The following is a 25,141-nucleotide window of genomic DNA, read 5'->3' on the forward strand; positions in this document are numbered from 1 at the left end:
GTGGGGTTCAACTGATTCATCAGCTGAGGAAGGGCGGTAGGTGGTAATCAGCAGGAGGTTTCCTCCCTCATGTTCGACCTGATGCCATGAGACTTCATGGAGTCCAGAGTTAATGTTGATGACTCCTGACTGTACATCACTGTGCCAACACCTCTGGTCAGTTTGCCCTGCTGGTGTGACAGGACATACCAAGGATGGTGATGCAGGTGTCTAGGAAATTGGCTGTAAGATATGATTCTGTGACTAAAACTATCTCAGGTCGTTGTCTGACTCCTCTATGGGACTGCTCTCCCAATTTTGGCACAAGGCCCCAGATATTATTGATACGAACTTCGCAGGGTCGACTGGGCGTTTGAAATTTCCGGTGATTATGGGTGGTCCGTCCGATCGTCTTTTACTAGATTTCTCTGTAGCAGTTTGTTGTAACTGAGTGGCTTGATAGGCCGTTTCAGAGGGCAATGTTCAGGGTCTGTAATCACATGTAGGCCAGATCAGATTAGGGTGGCAGATTTCCTCCCCAAATGGTGATGAAGATGATGAGGGATACGCGGCTCAGCTCAGATCAAACAGTGCTCCGAGGCTGTGAATGACCTGGCCCAGCTTCAGATAGTTGTCAGGATGATGGATGGAATTGATGGCTAGTGAACTGAGTATGTTGGAGGGGGAATCAAAGACAATGGCTTCCCAATATTTATTTGGAGGAAATTTCTGCTCATCCAATACTAGATGTTTAACTAGCAGAGTGACAAATCAAAGGCAGTGGAGAGGTCAAGAGTTGCAGTGTTGAGCTAGAGCTGGGTTTTATCATTGTACATGTGGCACCTGATGTGTTGTCAGATGATGTCACAGAAAGGCCTCATGTAAAGGAGAAATTAAAGAGCCCAAGTACTGAGCCTTGGGGAACTCTAGAGTTAACTGTGTAGGAACAGGAAGTGACTTCATTGCTGGTGATTCTCTGTCTATGATAGGATTTGGAACCAGGTGAAGCCAATGCCAACCGGTGCAATGGCAGAAGACAGGCATTGGGGAAGGATAGTATGGTCACCCAGATCAAAGGTAAAGAAGGACAAGGAATGATAGGTCACCACAGTTACATTCACATAAGATGTCATTTGTAAGGGTAATTTCAGTCCTGTGGGAAGAACCAAATTTTGATTTAATGAATTCAAACATATTGATGTGGGAAAAGTGGGCACAGATTTGGGAGATGACAATACATTCAAGGACTTTGGAAATAGGGGGCAGAATTTTGTCGTCGGCGAGCGGTGGGGGGGGGCAAGGCCCGCTTGCCAACGCGTAAAATGACATAGGATGCCGCCAGGCGGAACCCCCGATGTCACCCCGCCCTATTTAGATTTTCAGGAAGGTGGGGGCACAGCAAAATCAGCTGCGGGCCGACCTGTCAATGGCCAATTGAGGCCATTGACAGGATCATTTAACCAATTAAAGGAGCTGCCTGTCCAACCTTAAGGTTGGTGAGTCGGCCAGGAGCCCTGGTGGCAAATAGAAAAGACATGAAACCTCATCCACTGGCAGGATGAGGTTTCATGTAGGGATTTAACAAGTTTAATAAGCTTATAATGTAAATTATGAACATGTCCCATCTCATGTGACATTGTCACATGAGGGGGACATGTTAGGGATTTTTTTTTTCAAATTTTCATATTTTTAGAAGTGTCAGCAATCTCCCTGAGGCAACACCTAGCCTCAGGGAGATATGTGCTCTTTTGTGCACATGTATAGAAAGAGCGCAGTCTCGCCTTTTGTGATTCCCCCCGCACGCACAGGAAGTGCATAGCGATTCCTGCCGGATGTCACGCTGGAGACCCACCCATGTAAAATGGCGGTGAGTGGGGGGATGGGCGCTTCTCTGGCAGGGATCGGCTCCCCACCCGCCGGAGATTGGGTTGGGCCTGCCTCACAGGCAGTAAACTCTGCCCAGGGAGTTTGGAAATGGGCTGGTAATTTGCAAGTAAAGAGGGGTCAAGGGTAGCTATTTTGAGGAGGAGGCACTGCTGGCGGATTGGAAGGTGAAAAGAACATTAACTGTGGAGAGAGAGTTGATAGCGATAGCAGATGATGAAGGGGCCCAAATAGGGAGTAGGTTGGTCAACACTTTGATGAGAGTCAGATAGCGACAGCAGAAAGTGGGTCTTAAGGGCAAGATGAGCTTGGGGTGACAACGGGCATAAATAGGAAGGAAATTAGAGAAAGATGCAAGTTCAGATCTAGGGTAGGGGAGAACCTGAAAGGAAGTTGGGGCCTAATGGGTGTTGTAGAAGGTGCTAGGCTAGGATTCTAGCAAGGAAGAGCTGCAGGCATACCAGGGTATTTACTTAAAAATGAGTTTATTTACACTATTTACATTATGTACATAGTGAGTTATTGGGAAGACAATTCTTCCCTCAGGGTTGTCCGTCTGCTCAATACAGTTCTTCACCCATGTCTGTGTGAGTGCCACATCAGCATGTGCCCCATAGATTAGTCCATCCATTCTTTTAACCCTTTACAGAACAATGGGATTGAGAAAGGGAGGGAGTGGTAGAGGCAGCTGAACACATGGATTCAATCTTAGTGACAGAGAAGTCCATGGGTTTCTCATTTGTTGTTGGAGATGACAACAGGAAGGACAGAAGACAGGGGTTTAAGAAAATAGTTTGTAGTGGTGTGAGAAGTCTAAGCTGGGGTTATTTTTGCATTGCAGGATGATCTGAGAATAGAGAACAGTTTTGGCAGACGAGAGCACAACAAGCTCAGTGATGAATGGATAAACCAGTAATCCACTGTAAACATTATAGTTGGCATTCCTTGGACTTAAGGGAGATGATATGGCACCATACCATGGAGAAAGTCCTGGTGAGAGAGAATAGTTTGAATGGGGACAAGGACATCAAAATAAAAACAGAAAATGCTGGAAAAACTCAGCAGGTCTGGCAGCATCTGTAGAGAGAGAAACAGAGTTAACTTTTCAAGTCCATATGACTCTTCTTCAGAGTTCTTCAATGCCATGAGAGGTTGAGATGAGAGTGTGATTGAGTAGATCAGTAGCTGCGGAAATGGGGTGGGAATGAATTACAGGAGGATGGTGAGGTCAGCCTTGTCAAAGTTGTAGACAAGACAAGAAAGATGAGCTGGGAGAGTTGCTAATGACTTTGGCAATTTGAAGTGCTGTTGTAAATAACTTAGGGAGACACTTTTCCAGGGAAGAACACAGAAGAAAGTGAGGGATGAGGGAGAATGGGGTTGTGAGTGGAGAGGTTTACAAGCAAATGATGAGAAAAGGCCTTATCTGTGATTGACACAATGGGAGTAGAGAGACCTTGTGAGATGGCAGGATTGAGGAAATGGCTAAGAATATGGTTAGGTGATTTCATAAGGAGAGAGAGGATAAGGGAATGCAGACTGAACAGTGGATCCCGGATGCAGCAAGCTGGGAATGAACACTAAATGCTTATTGTTAAAGGTGAAGAGGTTTTTCCAGGTTCTCTCAGTTTGGGCACCATTCCTTTAAACTGGAAAATTGTGCATGTAGCTCAGTTATTTAAGAAAAGTAACAGGGGTAAACTAGGGAATTATAGATCAGTTACTTAGATCAGTTAGTCTACAACCTATTGTCGGGAAGTTAGCAGAGTCTATAATGAAGGATAGAGTGACTGAACATCTTATAAATTGTCAGCTAATGAGAGTGTTCCAGCATGGGGTTGTAAAGGGAAGGTCATAGCAGACAATCCTGATTAAGGTTTTTGGTAATTTGGAGTAGTGTACAGGGGAATGTCAATGGATTTTATTTTTCTGGAGATATATTTGATTAAGTCCCACAAAAGAGAGTGTTAGCTTAAAGCTCATGGAATTGAAGACAAATTATTGACCAGGTCAGGAGATTGCCTGAGCAGAAAGAGACAGATGGAGGAATTTTCCACGCCTGTTGGCGTCGGGCGTGTTTGGCAGCGAGTGGGCAATATGGCGAGAAGGCCAAAAATTGGTTTCATGACATCGTGAAACCAGGTTGCAATCGTCCGCTCTGCCTGTCAGTGGCAGGCCGCGTTTCCAGCCATCGGGAGCCTCATTGTTATACATCGGCATATCATTATATCCCAGCTCACCGGAATCATCCGCCCACAGTGGATCGTCTGCCCACGTCAGTGGGAAAACACGTCGATGCAGAACATGTCTTGACAGGTGTGACGAGCAGAAGTCGGGACTTACTGCCAGAGTGTGAGAGGAGGACCCTGGGACAGGCAGACATCAGCACCAAGAGGAGAGTGTGATAGGAGGACCCTGGGATAGTCAGTCATCAGCACCAAGAAGAGAGTGTGATAGGAGGACCCTGGGACAGGCAGTCAGCAGCACCAAGAGAAGAGTGTGAGAGGAGGACCCTGGGACAAGCAGCCAGTAGCACCTAGTGAAGAGTGTGAGAGGAGGTCCCTGGGACAGACAGTCAGCAGCACCTAGAGGAGAGTGTGAGAGGAGGACCCTGGGACAAGCAGTCAGCAGCACCTAGAGGAGAGTGCGAGAGGAGGACCTTGGGGCAGGCAGTCAGCAGCACCTAGAGGAGAATGTGATAGGAGGACCCTGGGATAGGCAGTCAGCAGCAAGTAGAGGAGAGTGTGAGAAGAGGACCCTGGGACAAGCAGCCAGTAGCACCTAGGGGAGAGTGCGAGAGGAGGACCCTGGGACAGGCAGTCAGCAGCACCTAGAGAAGAGTGAAAGAGGAGATCCCTGGGACAAGCAGTCAGCAGCATCTAGAGGATCTAGTCTATCTAAAGGATCTAGCATCTAGCCGACACTCAAGTAGGAGTAAGGGTTAAATAAAAGCAAGGGTCCATATTCTATTTAGTTAAGATATGTCTGGGGAGCTCAGTCCCGTGATTTGCACATCCTGTGCTATGTGGGAAATCCTAGACATTCCTGGCGGTCTGGATGACCGTGTGTGCAGGAGGTGCCTCCAACTGGAGCAACTGGAACTCTGGGTTTTGGGGTTTGAGCAGCAGCTGGGAGCAGTCGGTGCATTCACGAGACTGAGAGGTCCGTGGATAGCACGTTCCAGGACGTGGTCACCCCGCAGCTTAAGGAAGTGCAAGCGGAGTGGGAATGGGTGACTGCCAGACAGAAGAAGGGGACCAGGCAGGTAGTGAGGGAATCCTCCGAGTACATCTCACTTGCAAACTGTTTTTCGGCTTTGGAAAACGGTGAGAGTGACGGTTCCTCTGAGGAGGCCAACTAGATCCAAAGCCGTGGCACTGTGGGTGGTCCAGCTGCTCAAGGTGGGAGGAAGAAGTGTGAAAGGGTAATAGTGGTAGAGAATTTGTTAGTGAGGGGAGTAGTCAGGCGCTTCTGTGGTCATAGACATGACTCTAGGATGGTATGTTGCTTCCCGGGTGCCAGGGTCAAGGCTGCAGGACATTCTGAACGGGGAGGGTGAACAGCCAGAGGTCGTGGTCCATGTTGGGACCAATGATGTAGGAAGAAAGAGAAATGAAGTCCTGCAAATAGACTTTAGGGAGTTAGGTAGGAAATTGAAAAACAGGACTTCAAAGTAGTAATACCCGGATTACACCCTGTGCCACGCAGCAGTGAGTATAGGAACAGAAGGATAAAGCAGATGAATGCATGGCTGGAGAGATGGTGCAAGAGGGATGTTTTAGATTCCTGGGGCATTGGGACTGTTTCTGGGGGAGGTGGGACCTGTACAAGTTGGATGGGTTACATCTGAACAGGAACGGGACCAACCTCCTCGCGGGGAGGTTTGCCAATGCTGTTGGAGCTGATTTAAATTAAATTGGCAGGGTGATGAGATCCTAAAAGGTAGCTCAGAGGGGAGGGAAGCTGAGATGGAATTAGAAGTTAAAATACTAGGAAGTGAGTCTGGAAGGCAGAGGAAACATAGATTAGATAAGAAAGGAGTGAGTTTAGCAAGGCTAAATGGAATATGATATCATAGCTATGATCGAGTCTTGGCTAAAAGAAGGGCAGGTTTGGCAGCTCAACATTCCTGGTTATAGGGTATTCAGACGAGATAGAGAGGGGGATAGAAGAGGAAGGTGGGGGGTCGCAATATTGATCAAGGATTCAATTATAGCAGTGAGGAGGGACGATATCTTGGAAGGGTCATCAAATGAAGCCATAAGGGTAGAAAGAAGTAACAAACATAAAAGGGGCAAACACGCTGTTGCGTGTGTACTATAGGCCCCCAAACAGCCAGGGAGAGATAGAGGATCAAATATGTAGTCAAATTTCAGAGAAGTGTAAGAATAATAAGGCAGTAATAGTAGGAATAGCAGGGGATTTTAACTACCCAGATATTAACTGGGATAGTTTTAGTGTGCAAGGGAGGGAGGGAGCAGAAATTCTTAGGTTGCATCCAGGAGAACCTTTTTAGCCAGTTCATAGACAGCCCAACAAGGGAGGGGACAGTCCTGTACCTAATATTCAGAATTGAGCCTGGGCAGATGGAAGATGTATCAGTGGGGGGAGCATTATGGAGATAGTGACCTAACTCAGTTAGATTTAGGATAGTTATGGAAAAAGAGAAGGTTGGGCCAGGAATAAAAGTTCTAAATTGGGAAAAGGCTAATTTTACTAAGATGAGATACGATTTGGCCCAAATGGACTGGGAGCAGCTACTTTCAGATAAAATTGTCAGAGCAGTGGGAGGCATTCAAGGAGGAAATAGCGAGAGTACAGGGCAAATATATTCCCATAAAGACAAAGTGGGGGACCAAGTCCAGAGAACCCTGGATGTCAAGGGGCATGAAGGTTAGGATTTAAAAGAAATAGAGAATTTATGGCAGATACAAAGTGCTCAATATGGCAGAGTCCCTAGAGGGTTATAAAAATGCAGGGGGGAACTATAAAGGAAATTAGGAAAGCTAAGAGAGTGCATGAGAAAGCATTGGTGGGTAGAGTAAAGGAAAACCCAAAGTGTTTTTTTAAATATATAAAGGGCAAGGGAATAACTAGGGAAAGAGTAGGGGCAATTAGGGACCCAAGAGGTAATGTGTGTGTGGTCCCAGAAGATGTGGGTATAGTCTCCAATGGCTACCTTGCGCTAATCTTCACAATAGCAAAGGACGATACAGGTATAGACATCAGGGTGGAGGACTGTGAAATATTAGAGGAAATTAACATAGAGCGGAAGTAATAGCAGGTTTAGTGGCCTTAAAAGTGGATAAATCCTCTGGCCCAAATGAGATGTATCCCAGGCTATTGAGGGAGGCAAGGGAAGAGATATCAGTGGCCCTGGCAGTAATTTTGAAATCCTCTCTGGCCACAGGTGTGGTGCCAGAGGACTGGAGGACTGCTAACGTTGTCCCATTGTTAAAAAAAGGGAGGAAGGGATAGACCAGGAAATTACAGGCCAGTCAGTCCAACTTTGGTGGTGGGGAAGTTACTAGAAAGAATTCTGAGGGACAGAATATATCTGTACTTGAAGAGACAGATTAATCAGGGATAGTCAGCATGAATTTGTTAAGGGAAGGTCGTGTTTGACAAATTTGATTGAATTTTTTGAGGAGATGACCAGACGTGTTGATGAGGATAATGCATTTGATGTGGTCTACATGAACTTTAGCAAAGCTGGTCAAGAAATTAAGAGCACATGGGATCCAAGGCAAAGTGGCACGTTGGATCCAAAATTGGCTGAGAGGCAAGAAGCAGAGGGTGATGGCAGAGGGATGTTTCTGTGACTGGAAGTCTGTTTCCAGTGGGGTCCCGCAGGGCTCAGTGCTGGGGCCCTTGCTGTTTGTGGTGTTCATAAATGATTTGGACTTAATTACAGGGGGTATGGTGAAGAGGTTCGTGGATGACATGAAAATTGGTAGTGTGGTAAATAGTGAGGATAACCTGTAAACTGTAGGAGGATATCAATGGACTGGTCAGGTGGGCAGAGCACTGGCAAATGGAATTCAACCCAGAACCTTGTGAGGTAATGCACTTGGGGAGGGCTAACAAGGCAAGGTGGGAGCCTGGAAAGTATTGAAGATCGAAGGGACCTTGGTGTGCATATCCACAGATCCCTGAGGGTAGTAGGGTAGTAGGTAGATAAAGTGGTTAAGAAGGCATATGGGATACTTGCCTTTATTAGCCAATTCGTGTGGCACTCTGCTGAAGGCTTCCAACCACTCTACATGATGTTCCCAAGTCTTTTGCTGATGCTCCAGGATGAGTTGGAAGGCCAAACCTAGAAGCTTGCCATCTGACTCAGAATTCACAGATGCCTCTTCCCCAGCAGTCCTCCAAGTGCTGGGGAGCTCACACAAAGCTGCCTCCTGCTGCGGACATGTGTCCGTGCGGTGACCACCAGATTGTGAACCTGTGCCTGCTCTAGATCTGGATCTCACCGAGGTACGTGTCTCTGCGCTGGTTGAGGGTGTGGGTAAGCGTTGTGATGGGTCTTCTGGGCTGCTTATTTCCAGCTCTTCAATGGAGGAGGTGTCCTCTTGGCTGGAGGTGAGGATGTGGATGGAGCTGAGGGACTGGCTGGCTGAAGGAGTTGGTCACTAGGGGTGGGTTTCTGATCCCCCTTTTCTTCCCAATAATTTATATAGGTTTTTCTCTTCCCACCTATTTCCATTATTTTTAAATGTATTTCCATCCATTGTTTCATCTCTATCTTTTAGCCTATTTCGATCCCTTCCCTCCACGCCACCCCACCCCCACTAGGGCTATCTGTACCTTGCTTATCCTGCTTTCTACCCTTAAATAGCACATTCCTTAGATAATATCACCACCTTCAACACCTCTTTGTCCTTTTGTCTATGACATCTTTTGCTATCTCCACCTATCACTGGCCCTCTATCCAGCTCTACCTGTCCCACCCCCACCCTTAAACCAGCTTATATTTCACCTCGTTTCTATTTTTACTTAGTTCTGTTGAAGAGTCATACGGACTCGAAATGTTAACTGTGTTCCTCACCACAGATGCTGCCAAACCTGCTGAGTTTTTCCAGGTATTTTTATTTTTCTTAGAGATAATTAGTGCATGGCAGCAGAGTCAGAAGCAGGAGAGAGAGAGCACTCTCAGTTGTGTTGAGAGAGGGATGATGTGGTGCAGGATCCTCACATGGGTGTTCGCCGCCGATCTCACTGTCACTGCAGGCACGGTCCACATCCTCACCAGTCAGTACGCTGGCAAGCTTCCCAAAGTGAGTGAGGGGCCTAATGTGAGCCACTCCACCCCTGGCCTGGGACCTCTCCCTGCTGATGTGAGCCAGCTTCTCCTGCATGAAAACAGATGGAGAGAGTGTGAGCTGGACGCATGGCATTGCGTGGAATGTTTGTGTGGTAAGCGGAGCCATGGACAGGATGGGGATGCGAGCTCGAGAGCATATGAGCCTGAGGAAGATGTGAGAGTGTGTGTGTGAGAGTTACAAACTTATGAACAAGGAGCAGGAGTAGGCCATTCAGCCCCTCGAGCCTGCTCCAGCATTAAATAAGATCATGGTTGATCTGATAGTAATCTGAAATCTGCATCCCACCTGCCCCCGATAACCTATCACCCCGTTGCCTACCAAGAATCGATCCACCTCTGCATTAAAAATATTCAAAGACTCTGCTTCCACCATCTTTTCAGGAAGGGAGTTCCAAAGACTCATGACCCTCTGAGTGAAAAAATTTCATCTCACCTCCATTTTAAATGGGCGACCCCTTATTTTAAACCAGTGACCCCTAGTTCTAGATTTTTCCACAAGAGAAAACATTTTCTTCACATCCACCCTGTCAAGTCACCTCAGGGTCTTAAACGTTTCCATCAAGTCGCCTCTTACTCTTCCAAACTCCAGCAGATACAAGCCTAGTCTGTCCAACCTTTGCTCTTAAGACAACCCATCCATTCCAGGTATTAGTCTGGTAAACCTTCTCTGAACTGCTTCCAATGCATTTACATCCTTCCTTAAATAAGGTGATCCACACTGTAGACAGTACTACAAATATGGCTGCACAAGTGCCCTGTACAACTGAAGCATAACCTCCCTACTTTTATATTCAATTTCCCCTGCAATAAATGATAACACTCTATTAGCTTTCCTAAATACTTGCTGTACTTGCATGTTAGCCTTTTGTGATTCATGCACTAGGACACCCAGATCCCTCTGAATCTCAGAGCTCTGCAATCTCTCACCATTTAGATAATATGCTTCTCTTTTATTCTTTCTGCCAAAATGGACAATTTCACATTTTCCCACATTATACTCCATTTGCCAGATCTTTGCCGTCATACTTAATCTATCTATATCTTTTTGTAGCCTCCTTACGTCCTCTTCACAACTCACTTTCCTACCTATCTTTGTGTCATCAGTAAATTTGGCAGCCATCCAATCCACCCGTTCATCCAAGTCATTTATATGAATTTTAAACAGTTGTGGTCCCAGCACCGATCCCTGTGGCACACCAATCGTTAGTCTTGCCAATCTGAATAAGACCCATTCATGCCTACTCTCTGCTTCCAGTCAGCCAGCCAATCTTTTATCCATGCCAATATGTTACCTCCTATACCATGAGCTTTTATTTTCCACAATAACCTTTAACAAATGCCTTCTGGACATCTACGTACAGTACATCCACCGATTCCCCTTTATCCAAAGCACATGTTACTTCCTCAAAGAGCTCTAATAAATTGGTTAATCGTGATTTCACTTCCATGAACCATGTTGACTCTGTGTGATGACCTTGAGGTTTTCCAAGTCCCCTGCAATAGCTTCTTTAATAATAGCTTCTAACATTGTCCCTATTGCAGATTTAAAGTTAAACTGTAGATTCCCAATTACTGTCTCTCTCCCTTTTTGAATAATGGAGTTACATTTGCTATCTTCCAAACTAATGGGAACTTCCCTGAATCTAGGGAGTTTTGGAAAATTAAGACCAATGCATCAACTATCTCTCTAGATACTTCTTTTCACTTGGACGAAGTCCATCAGGACCTGGGCTCTTGACAGCCTGCAGCTCCAACAGTTTACTCATTACCACTTCTCTGGTTACTGTAATTTTCCTGACATCCTTCCCCACTTCTATTTCCTGGTTTATAGCTGCTTCTGGGATGTTACTTGTATCCTCTATAGTGAAAACTGATGCAAAATACCTGTTCAATTCATCTGCCACCTCCTTGTTTCCCATTATCAATTCTCCAGACTCACTTTCTATTGGACCAACACTCACTTTGTTAGCTCTTTTCTCTTTTAAATATTTATAAAAACTCTTACTATCTGGCTAGCTTTCTCTCATTCTCTAATTTTTCCCTCCTTATTAGTCTTTTAGTCATTCTTTGCTGTTCCTTATATTCTGGCCTTCCATCTATCTTTGCATAATTATATGCTTTTCCTTTAAGTTTGATACTATATTTCATCTTTCTGGTTAACCATGGATGGTGTGTCCTTCCCTTGAACTTTTCCTTACTCGTTGGAATGTATCTATTCTGTGCATTCTGAAATATCCCCTTAAATATTAGCCACTGCGTCTCTATTGACCTATCCCTTAACCTAATTTGCCAATTCACTTTTACCAGCTCAGCTTTCATGCCCTCATAATTGCCCTCATTTAAGTTTAAAAGCTTAGTCTCAGACCCACTCTCTCCCTGAAACTGAATGTAAAATTCAATCATGTATTGTCACTGCTACCCAAGGGCGCCATCATTATGAGATCATTAATTACTCCCGTCTCATTGCACAAGTGCTGTTGTCCCTTGAGGAGTGAAGTCCCTGTGGATATGCGATGGGTTTGTGAGTGTGTGAGTTGAGAGTGATGAGAAGAGTGAGTTACCCTGGCGGAAAGGATGAATCATTCATCCTGTTGTGGCACTGATTGGCTGTCCTCTTTTGCAGGGTATTAGCATTGACCACCACTGTCACCACCTCCCATGCTGAATTGGTGACCTTGTTTGTTGGTCTTCATCCAAAATGGAGTAGAGGACATCACGGCGGGCCTCCACTGTATCCAAAAGGCACTCGAGGGACACATCATTAAATTGGGGGGCTTCAGTTTTCTTGCCTTTTGGGGCCACATCTTCAGTGCACATCTGCAGTCCTGGGTTGGAAGCATTGAGCAGTGTGTGCACGGCTGCACTTTAAATGTGGTGCCTGGTGTGATGAAGCAGCGAGGTGTTGGTATGGTGGGCGAATGAGAGCGCACTCGCCATCGAAGTAGCATGTTTCCTGGAAATGCATAATTAATGAGGTGGGATTGGGACGGTACGGCATGAAAGGCCACGATTGCAGCCGACGGGTAAAACATCCTTTCTCCTGCCTGTTACCACACTTAGTGCAAACCTGGATCAATTCTACCCAAAGAATTAAGATAATGGACAGGTAATTGAATTTACCGGAAGCCACTTGAGATGCCCACAAAGGTGCTGCCAGTAATACACTTGGGCCAGAATGTTCCCATTGGCCTGCGGCAGCGGGCCCCGCACGCCCCCAGGTAAAATGACGCATGGCGACGTCAGGTGAGCGTCTTGGCGTCAGCACGCGCCATCACAATATTTGGGAAGGAGGGCGCGCTATGAGTTTGGAGGCGTGTCCGCCATTAATTAACGGGCCAGTTAAGGCCCTTGAGGCAACAATTGATCTTGATTTTTCACAGCCTGTGCAATCTTCAGGATGTTGCACGGGCGCAACGGGCAAGCAGGTAGGAGACGTTTGTATAAACCTCATCCATGGGTGGGATAAGAGGGGTGAGTGGGGTCGCGAATGTGATGTTTGAGGTACTTAAGTGTGAAAGTAATTTTTACTTGCCTGAGTGAGCAGGAAAAATTCAAAACTCATTCTAGCTGCTAGGACAGGGGTAAAAGTGTTGGTCAGAACTCTACAGTAAAGATCATTTCTGTGGCCTGCAGCTTTCAGGAAGCCTTTCCTTAGCCTGAGAATGGGAGTTGTGCTCTCCACTGGAGGCACCTCCTCTGAGGAGGAAGGGAGGGTCAAAAGGCAGAGGAGGCCAGGAGTCCCACATTCAGCCTCCATGGGAGCCACCTTTGAGAAGAGAGGAACAGGCAGAAGGGGTGCAGGGCCGAGAGGAAGTGCAAGGCGGAAGGGGCCGCAGAAGGTGACAATACCCTGCTGCCAGGGTATACAAGTGGCGAAGCAGCTACCTCAATATGCCTGAGGTCCAGTGCTGAAGGAGGCTCCTTCTCTCAAGGGAGACAGTCGCCTCCATTTGTCAGATGATTGGGCTGAGATCTCCGCTAACTGTGTGGGTGGACACCCCATACCAGTGGTTCTAAAGGTCACAGCTGCCCTCAATTTCTATGCCTCTGGCACCTTCCAGGGCTCGGTAGGTGATCTCTGTGGAGTCTCCCAATCAGCTGTCCACACTTGTGTCAAGCAGGTGACAGAAGCTCTATTCGGACGTGCATTGACTTTCATCCACTGCAACTGGAACGAGGCCAGCCAGACACAGCGAGCCAGAGGCTTCACGGCCATTGCTGGCTTTCACCATGTCCAGGGTGCTATAGACTGTACACATGTAGCCATCAAGGCACCAGCTGGTGAGCCCGGTGCCTTTGTCAACAGGAAGGGCCTCCACTCCATGAACGTGCAGATAGTGTGTGATCACAGGATGCTGATTTTACAAGTCTGTGCAAGGTACCCAGGCAGCTCCCACGACGCTTACATCCTGAGACACTCCCAGGTGTCGAGGCTCTTCAGTGCTCCAGCCTGACTAAATGGATGGCTGCTGGGTGACAAGGGCTATCACCTCAGAAGGTGGCTCATGACGCCTCTCTGCCATCCAAGAACAGAGGCTACCTGCACGTTCATGGAGTGGAGTCCTTTCCTGTTGACGAAGGCACCCGGCTGAGCCCCCGGCGCCACATGTGTGCAGTCTATTGTACCCTGGACGCAGGGGAAGCCAGCGTTCGCTGCAAAGACTCTGGCTCGCTCAGCCTGGCTGGCCCTGTCCCAGTGGTAGTGGATGAAAGTCAATGCACGCCTGAATAGAGTGTCTGTCACCTGCTTGACACAAGTGTGGACAGCTGATTGGGAGACTCCGCAGACCCCTGGAAAGAGCCGGAGGCATAGAAGTTGAGGACAATTGTGGCCTTTAGATAGTTGGTACAATAGGAGTCACGCCTGCACAAGGGTGTGGTGAAGAGAACCATTGGTCTTCTCAAGATGTGCTCCCGATGCCTGGATCATTCACGGGGCGCACTCTAGCTCCCAGATTGTGTGTCGCTGATAGGGGTTGCTGCGCTCTCCACAGTCTGGCACTGGAAAGGAGGGACGCTGTGGACGATGAAGATGTGGACGCAGTTGCTCTGGATGCACACGATGAGCCCGGCAGTGAGTCTGAGGATGAGCACGCACAGGAGAACACTGAGGGGGTAGACGCTGACCCAGGCATACTCCAGGGAGGCAGGGACACCCGGGAGCTTTTAATCCAAAGAACCTTCAGCTAGCTCACCACAGATGGACCTTCAACACACACCAGGGCTGCAGGCTCCATATTCGATACCTGAGTGCTAAATCAGCCTGGATAATAACATTAACTAAGGCCCCTGTCAATAAAGTTCAATGTCAAACAGCTCACTCATAACATCATGGCTTCCCATTAACATGCAGAAATAAGGAATAATTCTGGGCCATGGCAACATGTCAAAATTTCTTGAGTAAACAGAAGCAAATTCATCAAGCAAAACAAAAACGGTGTTGAACATCACACCAAGTCTTCGACTAAGTACTATGGGCCAACATAAAAGCACCAGTGAGAAACCTGTGCTGTGCCTAAGATGCCTTAAATTTACGCTGACGGGTGCTACATCTAAGTGCTGTCCCCTTGCTGGCACTGGCACCTGAGACAGCCTGCTCACTGTGCCGTCCTGTTGGCCTCGATGACCTTGGCGCACGTCCTCTGGCCCTTGGAGCATGTGATGGCTCTGCCTGGGAGGGAGCAGCAGGTTGCACAGCTGGCATCTCCCCAGTTGTCGCAGCCTCATCGGATGCAATGATCACTGGCAGAGGGGTGGAGGAGCTACTGCCCTTATCCAGAGTGCCCTGAGAGCAGCTGGCAGAGCCGACAGGCAGCTGCTCAGCCGATGTGAGGTCGCTTCAGACCTCCCATAGATGGATGCGCACTCAGCTGGGATAATTGGTGCCCAGAACATCTCCCACACTGGCACTGACCAGCTATGGCCAATGCCGCTGTGAGGGCTTGCAGGTCTGAGCGCAACCCCAGGGGGCCTGCTCATTCTCCTGGAGGAGCCTCTCCATGAAAGTCACCATTCTCTCCATGGAGGTAGCATGGCGCTCAGCCACGAGGCTCATTGCATCGGTGATGCTCCGCGTGGACTCCTCCAACCTGGGCACCATGCCACACAGCCTCATGTACCTCCACTAGATCCTCCCAAATACCCTGCTGCACTTCCAGCATCTGATGCCTCACAGACAACTCCAGAGGCATATCATCAGCCACCAACCGAGCATGTGCCTGGTCCCCAGCAGTCCTCCGTTTGCCGGCGCACTGGGCACACTTTGTCTCTGCCCACACCGTAAGCAAGTATGAAGTGCCCTCATCACCATGCCCCAGGACACCAGCTGAAGATCTAATCCCCACTGGGGTGCTCGTATTTGCGCTGGTGCCTGCCTGGCAGAGATGGTGTGACGCTGGTGAGTGGATTTGCTCGGGGGCTTCAGGGGTGATTGGTGGGCCTTCTGTCTCCTCCTCCCGGCCCTGCTGCAGTGATGCTGAAAGGAAGAAAAAGGACATTTGATTAGTTACAGTGCAGACAATGTCAGCTTGCATGCTGCTCCCCTGGATAATTATGCTCTCATCCTTCCATAATCAATGGTCAACCCATGTTGCTATCTCCAATCACGGAGCATTCAGCAGTGCCATGGCTTCTGTGACACACCTGACTGCTCGCCAAACATAACTCCCCGTGGCATCCCAGCCTCACCACCACTGGTGGACCTGGGGACATAGCGCCTCTCCAGATCCATGGCCTGCTGCTCGAAAGCCATAAGAATGGCCAACTGGGCCTGCCCTCCGCCAGTCTGCATTCATTCTGATGCATTGTGCACAGTCTTTTCCTGAAAAGGAGAGAGGAGCATTGATTAGTCCAGCCTGCACCGGAATTCCCATCGCATCCCTGCCAACCCAGCTGGAGTGGGACATTGTAGGACTCCAGCTCTTCGTCACCCCGCAGCTGCCGCACACTCACCCAAACAAGCCAGGGCTGACCACCCCCCCACATTGGCCAAATGCTGCCTCCGTCACATGTGGCACCACAAGGTGCCACTTTGCTAAGCAAGGATGCACAAGCACCAGAAAATGGATTGGTGCCCCGCCAACAGGAAGCTCCCCTCCCAGCGTGTTAGCACCCTGACTTTGAGATGCTTCCCAGTTCCAGCACTCTGCCTAGGTGCAGATCCTTGACCTTCACCCCCATTCTATACTCTGGGTATCAGTGTCACACATGCTGCGGATGCAGAACACATCCTAGTTCAACCCTCTCAGGGTGAACTGGGCATGGGTAATCTCTGCTGTTGCACCCAGCGAGGGATCCATGCTGTGAGGGATTCAATGATGTTACTGTACTCAAAGTTGGTGGGCAGAGTGTGCCCGCCTGTGCCCGCTCCTGACCGGCCCACCTGACATGAGGAAAATTCTCCCCTTGGGCTTTCACCAGGGATCATAGTTGGATCCCTGGAGAAAGGTATGTGAGAGTGGGAAAGGGTTGCAGGAGGGTTTGCCAGTGAATGGGGAAGGAGGGGATCAAAGTAGAGAATAAGGGTGTGGCTCTCAGTGGGCCCCCTTTCCTGATGCTAGGTCCTTTGAACTAGCATTGAGTGCCTTTGAATGAGGCACATTCCCTACTAGTCCGCAAACAAATCCAACCAGTATCTTTTGACAATAATTTTGAATCTATGACCTCTAGTTAATTGCCTCTGGTTACTTTGCCCAATGGCTTCCAAAAACACATTTATACAATATCTACTGCATTACCTTGAGCAATCGTCTCTGCTAACTCATCAAATAATTCAACCGAGTTAGCCTCCTCATCTCTGTTTCTCCTCATCTCTGTTCTAAAAGGTCTTCCCTTTACTCTGAGGCTGTGCCCTCGGGTCCTAGTCTCTCCTACTAATGGAAACATCTTCCCCTCGTCCACTCTATCCAGGCCTTTCAGTATTGTGTAAGTTTCAATCAGATCCCCCCCTCATCCATAGTGGTGTTTTCACTGGGTTAGTTTTCTAGAGACCCAGGGTAATTCTCCGGGGACCTGGGTTTGAATCCCACCATGGCAGATGGTGAAATTTGAATTCAATTAAAAATCTGCGGGGGGAGTTTTCTCCCCATCAGTTGGGAGTGGATGCAGGCAGGTGCCCACGATTGGCTGTGTCGCCATTTTACATGGGTGGGCCAATTAAGGCCCACCCAGCGTGACGTGCGCCTGGAAACATGCTCATGAAAGAGTGCAGAAACCCCCCTGAGGCACAGAGCTTCCTCAGGGAGATTAACTGAAGTTTTAAACTTGGAAAAAATAAAAAAGAATATTCAGACATGTACCCTCATGAGACAGTGTCACATGAGCTGGGACATGTTTGTGAATTTTCATAAATTTTTTTATTTAATTAATGAAACCTTTATAAAAATAAAAAATGCAAAGGCCGTCTGGGCTCTTTGTCTGCCCGCCGACCTTAAGGTTTCTCAATAGGGTTAATTAGTTTATTAATGGCCTTAACAGGCCTTTGTCAGTTCGGCGGGAGCGCAGCTGGTTCCGGTGCGATTCTGCCGAACAGAAGATCAGAATGACATGTGATGATGGTGGGACGCATGCCCGACATCACTGTGCGTCACTTTAGGCGTCGGGGTGCGAGGCCCGCCCCTGCACGCCAAACAGAAGATTCTGGCCCTGGAATTTAAAGTCTGATGATGACCATGAAGCCATTGCCAATTGTTGTAAAAACCCATCTGGTTCACAAAGGGAAAGAAATCTGACCTGGTCTGGCCTACATGTGACTCCAGACCCACAGCAATGTGGTTGACCCTTAAATGCGCTCTGAATAAAGGCAATTAGGGATAGTCAATAAATGCTGTCTAGGCCAGCAATGCCCATATGCCATGAATGAATAAAAACAATCTTTTGCTTTTAATTCAACATAACCTCCTTGCTCTTGTACTCTATGCCTCCATTAATAAAGCCCAGGATACTGTATGATTTATTACCCGCTGTCTCAGCCTGTCCTGCCACCTTCAATGACTTATTCACACATATATCCAGGTCTGTCTGCTGCTGCACCCTCTTTAGAATTGTACCCTTTGTTTTATATTGTCTCTCCATATTCTTCCTACTAAAATGAATCACTTCACATTTCTCTGCATTGAACTTCATCTGCCACCTGTCCATCCATTCCACCCACCTGTCCATGTCCTTTTGAAATTCTATACTATCCTCCTCACAGTTCATAATGCTTCCAAGTTCATATCATGCACAAACTTTGAAATTGTGTCCTGTACACCAAGGTCATTAATATATGTCAGTAAAAGGAGGGGTCCCAGCACGACCCCTGGGGAATTGCAGTACAAACCAACTTTCAGCACGAGAAACATCCATTAACCATGACTTGCTGTTTCCTGTCATGACAATTTTGTATTCATGTTGCTACTGTCTCCTTTATTCCATGAGCTATAACTTCGCTCGCAAGTCTGTTGTGTGGCACTGCATCAAATGCCTTTTGGAATTCCATGTACACCATATCAACAGCATTGCCCTCATCAGCCCCCACTGTTACCTCTTCAAAAAACTCCAGCAAGTTAGTAAAACATGATTTTCCATTGAGAGATTCATGCTGGCTTTAACCTTCATTGGTCTGTGTGACTATTAATTTTGTACTGAATTATTGGCCGGGACTTTCCGCTCCTGTTTGTGGCAGGTGTCATGGTGGGCGGAAGCGTAATATATCACGAGAAGGCCAAAAATTGGTTTGATGGTGTCATAAAAGCAGGCTGTGATTGTGTGCTCCAGCTGCCACTGGCAGGCTGTGTTTCCCACTGCAGCACGCCAGGAACATCATTTCAATATTTTTTCATGTCAATATAATGTCACCTGACCAGAATCAACCCCTCACACTGGATCATCTGGGCACATCAGCGTGCAATTAGAACGGCGTGTTTTACAAAGCTACATAAGCAACCAGCACTTGGCGAGCTGCAATTCTCTTGTGACTTTGAGGATCATTTGCCCACCTTGCATCACGTTGAACAGTGTCATTGGCCTCAAGATGGGGATGGGTGAGGTCTACACAGGCCATAGGTGCATGCAACTCAAAATGTTCAGGGACATGCAGCAGAAACACGACGGGATCGAGAAATACAGGTGGCAGATTGAGAGGTGTGGTGGGGAGGGAAACCTGAACATGAAGCTCCTCCAGCAGGATGAGAGGGGTTTCCACACTCACACAGGGAGGGTCCAGGCCGGTCTGGCAGTGAGAGCTCAGCACCACCATCTTCTAACCTGCAGCGATGACGCAGTACAAAGTTAAAATGAGGAGAATCTCTGCTGGTGAGGGCTCTGAGGGCAGATTGGAGGGCAGGTGCATGCACTGGTTGGGTGGGGGGTGGGGGGGGGTGCAATTAAAGGGTCACCCCTTTAATGAACTGTGCATTCCCAAGTGAGGGGAGAGGCACAGCTCAGACACGTTAGGAAGCTTCCAATGACGGTGCAGGGAATCAGGAAAGTGAAGCAATGATGTCCATTCATGCATGACTAATCCCACAAAGTGGTACTAATCGATCTACTTGTTTTAACCCCTTATTCACAACGTGAAATTTCCCCAGAGCAATAACGAACTCCAGAGCAACTGGGCGAATGAAAAAGCTCCAGGAGCCTGTTAGAAAGTTGGTGCCGGACGATTCACTGAACAGAAACCTCAGGCCCCCTCAAATAATCTCGTTCTCTGAACGAACGTTTACCCTCATGTTTATTCACAAGAGTGCGGTATTAGAGGGCAGTGAATGAGGCTCCCAGCACCTGGGTTGAAAGCAGCACATCCAAGTGCCTGGCCAAAGCAATGTCATAGCAGTTGGTCATGCGGGGCGGGGCGAGGGGGAACTTTGAAAAGTACTCTGCACCGGCCATCATTTCAGAGTTGAGTAATCTCTGACATGGGAACAAAGCCCTTGAACCCACATTCACTGATGAGTCATTGACAGAAAAGGACCCTTGGAGATTAATGCTGACACGTGTCTGTTTCTCATTGATGCTGCAGAGAGGTAACCCATCGAGAAGATGGGGCCTGGATTTATCACTGCTGCATTATCACTTACAGGCAGGAGAGAAGAAGGAGAAGGTTGCAGCAGAGGCACCTGGATTGCCAAAGGGAGGAGCAAAACCCTCACGGACCAAGAGCCAGGAGGGGATGAGGCTCACAGACACATTGTGCATAGGCAGCTCGCAAGACCGAGGCGGTACAGAACCCGTGTGTCTTATCCGCAGATGAGCAAGAACCAGTGTTGCCGACAGCTCCACATGTCCAGAGATCTGGTGACTCACATTTCCCAACTTCTCCAAGAATTGTTGCCAAGGGAATTGGGGAGACATCCATTGCGAGTGGCTTTGAAAGTAACGGCCACACTCAACTCCTACGCCAGTGGCTCCTTCCAGTGCTCCACTGGGGGCCCCTAAGGGATCTCTCAAGCGTCCACTCACAAATGCATTCATGAGATCACAGAGGCCTTTTTCCCTCAGGCCCACAATTACTTCAACTTCAACAGAGATCAAACAAGCCAGGGCTTTGCTGAGATTTCCGGATTCCCACAGGTGCAGGATGTCATCGACTGCACTCATGGGGCTATAAAAGCTCCCTGGCAACAGGCGCTGGAATACAGAAACCAGAAAGGCTACCACTCGCTCAATATACAGCTGGTCGGTGAGCACAAGAAGCTGATTATGCAGGTTTGCACCGGATACCTTGGAAGCATCCATGACTCATACAACTTGAGTAGATCACAGATCCCAGACATCTTCAAGAGATCAGGCAGGATCCAGGGCCGGCTTCTCGGTGACAGAGGGTACCCGCAAAGGACGTGGTTGATGACGCCTGTGCGGCAGCCTCAGTCTCCTGCAGAGCGAAGGTACAACGAGGCTCATGGTGCTAGCCAAGCATTGGTGGAGCTCATCATAGGGATCCTAAAGCTACAATTCTGATGCATGGACTGATCTGGTGGAGAACTCTAGTACGCTTTCTAGAGGGGCTCATGGATCATCGTGGCTTGCTGAGCACTGCACAACCTAGCACTGCAAAGTGGGGAGGACTTGACAGAAGATGAGATGGAGTAGCTACGTGTGTCCTCCGATGAGGAGGATATTGAAGAGAATGAGGGTGATGTGTTAGAGGAAGCCAAGGCTGCAGGGAAAGAGGCAATAGCACGGGTCAGACAAAGCACGTGTGCATGTGCGGCCGACATAGCCACAGATTCCACAAGGAGGATGACGAGTTGACATCTTGGGCAACTGCCCTCGATCATGGGCTAACATGAACACCAGCATTCCTATTCCTTACATTTCACCCATGCACTTCAATATGAGAGTGTATAGTTACACATCAGGCTCATATTGTCCTGATTCTTTGACAGATGATGACCTTCGTCAGCATGTGTCCTTGCTGAGCTGAGGTACTGACTGGAGGAGGAGTCCCACCATCATACATCAGAAGTTGTTGTTTCTTCAAGCATCTCTCCAGCATCCCAGTTTCAATGGCAACTTAGAAGAGCCAGGAGCTGTCGGTCGATCCTCAGTGATCTCGTGGCTGTCTGCCTTCAATGTGACAAGATTCCTCAAGGAGATCATCTGAAGCAATGGAAACACGCACCCTGTGTGACATCGATGGTGAATCAGATCATTCACGCTTGGACAAGGTAGCCGATGACGTTCTACTGCTGTCGATCCATTTCGAGATGACTCAGTCACAGGTGCTGCATTCTTCCAAATCACACTGATATCTGGCACTCTCAGTGTGTGATCCTGGACCGCATTTATCCACAGCTTAACATGGAGGTGGACTACCTGAGCGTGATGACGTCAAACATTCACCTGCCTCCTCTTTAATGCTGACATTGTGCCCTCCTGGCCAGCCCTGGCCCTTGTCAAGGCCGCAGTGCACACACACCATGAAGCCCTCAAGGGCCCGCATCATTGCTAATAAAGAGCACACTTCAGCTTCAGTGCACCTTCGCTCCTATCCCATTGCTCCCCTCAACATTATCTAAAGCAACCATGTGCACTTCCAGAGACTGCTCAAAGCCTCTATTGCCTGCTAGGAAATGCCATTTGGAATTAGCATCTGTGACCTGGATGAATGCTGAGATGAAGGGATGCACAGCACTCTATCCCTTGCTGCATCCCTCGTTTGTGACGAGGGCCTTATCCCTGCAAGACACACAACCGCAGGATGAGAGACCCTCAAGGTTGGATGTTCAAGTGCCAGGAGTATAACGTGGCTGAGAGCAGCCGAGCTTCATCACCTTGAGCTGACAGGGTGCCCCCACTTATTGATGAGCTTAGCAGATGTACACTTGAAAAGTCGGAAACGCGGGTGGCTGACAGCAGCACACACGAGCTCTGAGTGTGGGTCATAGCATGGAAACCCTGCCGAGAGACAGAGAACAAATGGAGTTGCTCAATATATGACCCTTCCCCGTGCATTAACACATCTCTCCTTGTAAACTACCTCTTCACATTTCAAGAATGCAAACGAGACAGAAGAACACCTCTGCCTCAATCTTACACAGCCAAGAATAAACACAACCCTGCAAAGCATGTGAACGAGGTTCATTCCACAAGCACGCTGAACATTAATGTCGCAGCATCACCATGTCGAAAATGATGTACTAAAGGGACACACACTGTGGTGATATGGAAGCATACAACATAGACGTTGATAGTGGCACCTGCGATAAGTGTGAGGGGAGGGACTATGGTATCTCACCTGATTGACAGCAACACAGCTCATCATAAAAAGGAGGCATGCACAAGAGGAGATGTGAAATGGGTGTGATTCTATTTACATTTGTGTACAGAATTATACGCATGTTGTGAATACCCATGTCATCATTGTGCTCCTAAATCTTTTTAACTTTCCTAACCCTACCGCTACATCTTGGTGCTTCCCTGACACCCACAGCTGAGGTGGAGCAGCCTCCTGACTGCTGCGCTCTGTTGTCTGTGATGACCTTGTCGAGCATCCTGTGGAGGGCCAAGATCTGGAGTGCTCTGGCCTGCTTTGAGTGTCCTGCTGTGGGGCAGGTGCACCCTCGGACTGTGAAGCTGGAAGTGATAGGGGTCTCAGGAAGAGGGGATTTGGATCAGCCAGATAGACCCGGAGTCACTTAGATGGATGACTTGGGCTTGTCAAGCTGTTATTCCTCCACTCTATAGGTGCCCGAGTGCCCTTGGCTGACTCCTTGAGAAGAAGGGGCAACTGGAGTGAGATCTAGGAGCACCACCCCACCTTGTGTAGCCAATGACGGATGCCATCAAGGGCTACAGCAATGGAGTGCTGCTCCTGCAGCAGTGCAGGACCAATGTCCTGGACCAAGGTCTCCATGGCAGCCACCAACCTGCCAGTGTTGACCTTGGTGCATTGGCATGCTGGAATATCACCTCAGACTGAAGGTGGACAGACTCCTCCATTGTCCATTGCAATCTGAGGAATGCAGTTGACACAACCGGATTCCCCACGCTTAGGGCTCATTCATCAAGAACAATCACGTGATGCCTAATAGGCAGTAAGAAAAGCTATAACATTAATCACTGCATTTCCTATTCCTTTAGTTTTTTTACATTCCATATTTACAAAGAAGATATTAATACATAACATATACATATATACAGGTCAGATGATTAAAGATTAAGTCTCTTATTCGGTTAGAGCAGTATAGCTCTACCACTTGAGATTCTCGCACTGGTTTAACATGATCAGGAACAGCAGCATCAGATACATCATTAGAAAGTGGCAGTTCAGGGTCAGGTAATTCTACAGACAAATCGGGTATGTCTATTCTAGGTCGATCTGTCGCCTCAGGGATTAATGGTTCGACATTAATCACAGGCGGAATTAGTTGGTTTTTGGAATGCCTCTATACTCCTAAGATGATCCATATGTTTTCAAACAAATCGGTCTTCCACTTCCATTTGGAATGACAAGGGACCAGTTTTTTAGGCAATTGTACCAGGAACCCAACAAGGTCCACTTTCAAAATTCCACAAGAAAACTATCTCCTACAGTGAATCTTTGGGCTTTGCTATGAACATCATGATTCCATTATTGATTACTTTGATTCTTCTCTTTCTTCCCCGCTAAGTTTGGAATCACCAGATTTAACCTTGTACATAGGCAGCATATTATCAACAATTCAGATGGTGTAGAATCTGTAGTTGAATGAGACTTTGCACAATAATTGAGAAGGAAACAGGAAAGTCAAGATTCTAGAGTACTTTTAGATAACCTCTTCATTCCTGATTTCAAGGCTTGTACAGTTCTTTCAGCTAACCCATTTGATGAGGGATGATATGGTGATGTTTTAATATGTCTGATTCCATTTAAACTCATGAATCTCTGAAATTCTGTACTAGTAAAAACTGCACCGAGATCCAAAACAATGACTTCCTGTAGGCCATGTATACTAAAACATTGGCATAGCTTTTCAAAACTTGAACACGGTGTCGGTGATCGAACTTCATATACATCCATCCATTTAGAATGCCCATCTATGGTCAATAAATACATGGTATGTAAGAATGGACCTACATAATCAATATGTAATCTAGCCCAGGGTCAACCAAGCCACTCCCATGGATGCAGTGGAGCTGAAACAGGCAACTTCTGTTGTTGCCGACCAAGGAAACAGTGCTTGACCATGCTTTCAACGTCACTGTCAATGCCTGGCCACTAGATATAGTTTTGCGCAAGCATTTTCATCTTCGATTTGCTTGGATGTGCAGTGTGAAGCTCTGGCATGAGTGGTTCTCTTCCTTGCGAAGGGACATCAACTCTTGATCCCCACAACCAGGTTCCATCTTGACAACTTAGCTCTGTGCTACGGGCACGGGATTGTCTCATCTCTTCAGACACTGGTGGATTTGACCACCATTGCCAATACAAGGTCTTGGACTTCCGACAAAATTGGATCTCTGTTGTCCAATTTCTAATTTGTTTTGCAT

General features: G+C 47.8%; 1 protein-coding gene and 1 long non-coding RNA gene across 2 annotated transcripts in view; both read right to left on the reverse strand.

Moving 5' to 3' along the window:
- The window catches only part of LOC121287789 (hemoglobin subunit beta-like), a 394,963-nt gene that overhangs the window by 100,161 nt on the left and 269,661 nt on the right, over nt 1-25,141 (reverse strand). The window lies entirely within an intron of this gene.
- The window catches only part of LOC121287791, a 31,134-nt gene continuing 15,149 nt past the window's right edge, over nt 9,157-25,141 (reverse strand). Inside the window, exon 3 of the long non-coding RNA XR_005945252.1 lies at nt 9,157-9,218. This is a non-coding gene — a long non-coding RNA (uncharacterized LOC121287791). The remainder of the gene's footprint in view (nt 9,219-25,141) is intronic.

This window comes from Carcharodon carcharias, chromosome 15, assembly GCF_017639515.1.
Source record: "Carcharodon carcharias isolate sCarCar2 chromosome 15, sCarCar2.pri, whole genome shotgun sequence".
Classification (NCBI taxonomy): Eukaryota; Metazoa; Chordata; class Chondrichthyes; order Lamniformes; family Lamnidae; genus Carcharodon; species Carcharodon carcharias.